Source organism: Aulonocara sp. 'chitande type north' Nkhata Bay, linkage group LG23, assembly GCF_057382095.1.
Source record: "Aulonocara sp. 'chitande type north' Nkhata Bay isolate Kocher_YH1m ecotype deep benthic linkage group LG23, A_spYH_male_GT1.1, whole genome shotgun sequence".
Lineage (NCBI taxonomy): Eukaryota > Metazoa > Chordata > Actinopteri > Cichliformes > Cichlidae > Aulonocara > Aulonocara sp. 'chitande type north' Nkhata Bay.
The window spans coordinates 11,527,584-11,533,890 of NC_141365.1; positions in this window are offsets into that span (position 1 = coordinate 11,527,584).

Below are 6,307 nucleotides of genomic sequence, written 5' to 3' on the forward strand. Positions count from 1 at the left end.
TTTGTACACACATCAACACACAAAAACACAATCGTCCAGACAAGGAAACCCCAGAAAGTAAATGTTTTTGTGTTTTCAGTAGGAGACAGGCGTGTTTTCCTTCCTGTAATCAGGTGTTTGAAGATGTGACACAGTTTAACTTGTTTTATAATCTCATGTTTTTACTACTCTCTTTTTTAAAGTGAAGATTTGAATATCAACAAACTGTATTCAAACATTTCATTTGTGTTCATAGTTAAACTGGCACGCTGCATTTGAGCCTTTCAACCTTTATTTAAACCAGCAGTGACAGGTGTTCACATAAAAAGAGCCCAGATGTCAAACTATAAATATAAACTAACATGAGGGGAAAAAACACATTATAAAAATTGAAAACTGGATTAAAGTCGGAGATTAAAGGTCATGTGAAGGTGGAAGAAAACTGTCAGTTCAAACAGGAAAACCACAAAAACCTTTTTTTACATGTTGTCTTTGCTCAAACTACAATCCAGAGCCCGATAAGGGATTGATTTATTTAAACAAGTCCAAGGACAAAGAAAACCCAGTATCAGTTTTACTGGTCACATGACCGGTATAAAAGATATTTGGAGAGAGGCTGAGCTGAACATCTCTGTTAAAGACTGTGAGAATTAGTGGATTACATCAGCAAGGGTGCCAAACATAAGGCCCGGAGGACAGAATCAGCCCGGCAAAGACTCCAGTCCACTGGACAGCTTGAAGGAGGCATACAATTAGTACTTCCCATACGTTTACAGCTTTATCTGCTGATGGAGAGGTCCCTCGTGCCCTTTCATACTAGGCTAAATTAATCGATTAATAGGTAAATGTTTAGAGGACTTTAATAGTGTTTTAGTTGTCAGTGTCACATTCAGCAGAAGTGTCCACAGCAGGGTACCATAACCTGAAATCTCTGCATGTAGCATTTTTAATGCTGCTTTCTGACCACAATAATAATAATGTTGTTAATTGTACGAGCAGACTCTCCAAGACGTCTGAGCTCCAGTTTAGGTGCACAGTGAAATTCAAGGATTTTGACTGGATGCTGCTGAGCAGTGAGTCTGTTTGAAAGTAGCTCACATTAGCTAATAAATCCACCGTCTCTTCCAAATATGGCCATTTTGCAAATTAAAAAAAACAAACATATTTTATTAAACTAGCATCCCCAGGCTTCTACCTTTCTACCTATAAAACCCGGAGAGCAGTCAAATGGTGGAAGTGGAAGCTAAATTGGCTAGTCATTCATATGTATATTAGGTCGTTACCTAGGAATTCTGGAGGGAGGGGAGTGGGGGTGAGTGATTGAGGGGGTGGGGGAGTGGAGTGTTTCAGTTTGCCATCTTAGGGAGAAATCAACACATGTCCTTTGTATGTCCTTTGTTGCTGACATTTATTGATGAAAACAGTACAAAAAACCAACCATTTGTACACATATTTACAAATAATAATAAAAAGTGAGTGAGTACATTTCAACATTTTCAGCAATCACTCACAATCCTGGCACTGCCACGGTATCTGTCGTCTGCATTTACCACATGTGTACCTGTAGCAGTGAACACATCGCACAGTGGCCTGATTTTTTTTGCATCTGTGTACTTGGATTTTAGGTCGCAAGCCACCCAAAACTTGCTCCATGCACCACTCAGCAGGCCATTTGTAAATATGTGTACAAATGGTTGGTTTTTTGTACTGTTTTTATCAATAAATCTCAGCAACAAAGGACATACACCCATGTGTGTTGATTTCTCCCTAAGATGGCAAACTGAAACACTCCAAGTTGGTGACTTTTGGAGATTTATTTCCCTGGATGATTGAGAATGCATCAAGATGAAACACAAAAGGAAGCTCACCGCTTTTAGCAGCTCCCCCACCCCCTCAATCACTCACTGAGTGATTGAGGGGGTGGGGGAGTGGAGTGTTTCAGTGTTTCAGTTTGCCATCTTAGGGAGAAATCAACACATGTCCTTTGTATGTCCTTTGTTGCTGACATTTATTGATAAAAACAGTACAAAAAACCAACCATTTGTACACATATTTACAAATGGCCTGCTGAGTGGTGCATGGAGCATGTTCATTGGTTCATGGACCTCCCTGAACTAATGGCATTTATTGCAATTGTCATCTTGCGGGGGGTTTACAGGGTTCCATCGGTAAATGACTGCTGGTCAGCAAACCTGGGAAACCCACAGATAATTGGAACTATGGCACGAAACCGCTTCCAAGACATCATGCAACACCTACGCTTTGATGACAAGTCCACCCGCAGTGATCGAGCAAAGACTGATAAGTTCGCTGCAATTTCCAGTGTGTGGGGATCATTTGTCACCAACTGCATCACGTGCTACAACCCTGGTCTACATATCACCGTTGATGAACAGCTTTTCCCATCAAAGACTCGGTGCTGTTTCCTGCAGTATATTGCAAGTAAACCTGACAAGTTTGGGATCAAGTTTTGGGTGGCTTGCGACCTAAAATCCAAGTACACAGATGCAAAAAAAATCAGGCCACTGTGCGATGTGTTCACTGCTACAGGTACACATGTGGTAAATGCAGACGACAGATACCGTGGCAGTGCCAGGATTGTGAGTGATTGCTGAAAATGTTGAAATGTACTCACTCACTTTTTATCATTATTTGTAAATATGTGTACAAATGGTTGGTTTTTTGTACTGTTTTCATCAATAAATGTCAGCAACAAAGGACATACAAAGGACATGTGTTGATTTCTCCCTAAGATGGCAAACTGAAACACTCCACTCCCCCACCCCCTCAATCACTCACCCCCACTCCCCTCCCTCCAGAATTCCTAGGTAACGACCTAATATACATATGAATGACTCCAGCATTTGACTGACTGCTCTCCGGCTTTTAAAGGTAGAAACGCAAAATGATGACTCCGCGGGGGTCTAAGGTAGAAAACCAAAATGACTGCTCTCCGGGGGTCTAAGTGTTAAGAGTGTGTTTTTGTAGACAGAAGTTCGTGTGAGCCACAAACAAATGATGAAAAATGATCAAATATCAGGTTCAAATATTCAGCAACCTGATTATTTTTCTCAAGCTCACTTTAAACTTCAGATCATCACAAAATCATATTAAAACCAAACACTGAATGTCTGCAGTCGACACCTCCGATTGGTTGGAAATTGTTTGACAGCTGCTAAGATGAAGGCTGAGAAAATCTGAAATCCTGCAGTAATTTTTTCTTTTATCACTTCCTGCCGTGTTGTGCCTTTTTTTAGAGGATCTGAGGAAACAAGTGTGACTGCCTTGGTGTGCACAGACGAGGTAAAATCATTTTACAAACATTTATTTATTTATTTTTCATTCAGGTATAATGATGTGATGTTCCTGTGTGTAAACACTGCAGTAGAAGGAGGATGAAGACATTTAATCTGAGAGTTGTGAGACCTTGCCTCACCCTATCATGTGACCTATTAAGATCAACTGACACAATATGTGAGTGGGTGTTAACGTGCCTGGGAAGGATCTCAAAACTGGATTGTATATGGCTGACAGTTGGTGTCATAAGCCCCGCCCTCTGTTCAAAGATGGTTGTTGACAGTGGATATAGATAGCTTCTTTTTTTAGGGCTGGGTTTTAAAAAATCGATTTTCCGATTCAAATCTATTTTAGCTTAAATAACGCGATATCAATTCATTGAATCCTGAATCAATTTTTTAATATAAATGTATTTTTGCCATAAACACCAGAATCTACGGTGAAAGCTTACAAAGATGTAAACACAAAGTGCGGATCGTTCACCCAACGGCACGTACGCAGACATCTCATAGATGCCACTCTGGCCAAAATTCACCAAACCAGCAGCAAAAGAAGATCAAAACTACCCTTCACGTTTGATAAACATCGTCATTAATTCCCTCTTACTTTGGCTGTTTTGCTTCCACCACAATAAAATCACAGTTCCTGTACAGCTCTCTCTCTCTCTCAGTGTACTCAGAGACCAGTTTACCATCAAAAATCTCAGTTTTCTGCATTATTCACTGCTTAATTACGCACCAGTCTACTGTTGTGTTCAGTGCTGTCAACTTCTGACATAAAAGCCTCAGAAATTGAACCTTTTACAAGTGATTGCTTAGCTGTGCCTCTAATAAAACCTCTGTAACTTTGCTCTGCTTCACTTCAGCAGCAGGTAAGGTAATTTCCATATGTTGATTCATATTTTCTTCAGTTTTTGATCTACTGCAGAATATTTTTAGGGTGGTTCTCTGCTATAAAATGCCAGGCCAGGAAAATATCCTTCATGTTTTTCTGTTTCTCAGTTATCCTCAGTTACTTTGACACAAATACATCTGCTGTGATGCTCACACCTCTGACAAAGTCTTACAAGTGTCAGCTTTTTTTTTATTTTTTTTTTATACATAGATACATATTATATGGATATGTACTGATAAATGATCAGAATTATAATATTTCTACTGTCTGGGTCAAAATTGAATTGAATCTGGACCTTGTGAATCGGAACCGAACCGATTATAGAAATCAGTGATGATACCCAGCCCTACTTCTTTCACTCCTCTTTCATACTTCTCTGTCCTTTGTCTTCCACCTACACATGGTTTCACCCAAAACTTCCACTGATAATGAGCCACACCCTTTTTTACACCTTGGCTCATGCGATGAAGCACATAATCAATAGTGGGTCAACGATCCTCCCACTAGGGCTTAAAATCTGAGACTCTCCACCATTTGATTTTAGAACTGAACAAGCTTCCGAATGAAATGTCTTCAAGAAACTTAAGTCCAGACACTTTTATTTTCAAGCTTCTTAGACTATGTCCTGGATGACTGAAACCCTTCACAGACACTGCATTAGAAGCTGTTCCTCCTCCTCCTGCATTAGGGGCATATCCTCACACATCTGGCTGAACATGTTGACCTGTCTCAGTTATAGATGTTTGAGAGTTTTCTTGCATGTTTTCCTATTTCAGATCTCTCCACAGCATCTAATCCAGACTCAGATCTTCTTTCTGTGCCGGTCATTGGTGGATTTGTTTCCTGTTTCACCATCCAATCAGTCAGATGTCCTCAGCCTGTAAAGAAGAACATTAGTGATTGAAATCTATCCAGCATCCAGCTGTTGGGGTTTGAGAGATCTTTGGATGTTCGCATGATGGCACCTAGCACTTTAACTGCAAAGGGATCAGAGTGTCAGCGGTTCTATCAAACCAAACTGGTCTTTGGCACCTGATCAGGAACACTTGAAGCTAAAATGAAGGGTGAGACATTTAGCAACTTTTACTTTGTTCCATACATGAAATACATAAATACAATCAATTATATTAGAAACCCGATCAGTGATTATAATGGTTTTCATCATGCTGTTTAACATTTCACTTTGATTAATAAAAATTAGCCCAGCATGTTGGTGAAGATGATCAATGTTCTTCAGTTTTTACTGGAAATGTCAGATTCAAGCCAATCCAACTTTATTTATAAAGCACTTTAAAATAGCCAGTACAGAACCAAAGTGCTGTACATTAAATAAGTTAAGAACAATAGATAAAATGAAACAGCAACAAAAACAAAACACATAATACATACAAATTAAATTTAAAACAGTCCTATATTTAAAAAAAAAAAAAAAAAAAAAAAAAAAAAAAAAAAACACAAAACATAGAATCAACTAAAAATAAATAAATAAAATAAAAACAAAAACCAACATCTCACAGGGTGTCAAAGGCCAGGGTGAAGATATGGGTTTTCAGAAGTGATTTAATAGATACTAACCCCGTGTTTGCCTACTGGTGGTGGTCAGAGGGCCCGGTGGCGCCTGTGTCCGGCAGCCTCGCCTCTGTCAGTGCGCCCCAGGGCAGCTGTGGCTACAATGTAGCTTGCTATCGCCAGTGTGTGAATGTGTGTGTGAATGGGTGGATGACTGAATGTAGTGTAAAGCGCTTTGGGGTCCTATGGACTAGAAAAGCGCTATACAAATGCAGGCCAAAAACAGGCAGAGAAGAGGCCTGCCTCATCTCTAAAGCTCCACAGTTTGGGAGCAGCTAAAGTTTACGCTCAGTCCTGGGTACATTCAGCTGATCAGCTGACCTGAGAGAGCGGGTGGGTGTATAAGGCTGTAGCAGCTCACAGAGATAAGATGGGGCTAGGCCATGGAGGGCTTTAAAAGCAAATAAAAGAATTTAAAATCTAAAAAGGAATGGGCAGCCAGTGAAGTGAAGCTAAAATAGGGGGAATGTGTTCAAACTTTCAAGTGGCAGTTAAAAGACAGGCTGCAGCATTTTGCACCCTCTGTAGATGAGCAATGTATGAAGCACTGACCCCAATATAATGTGCA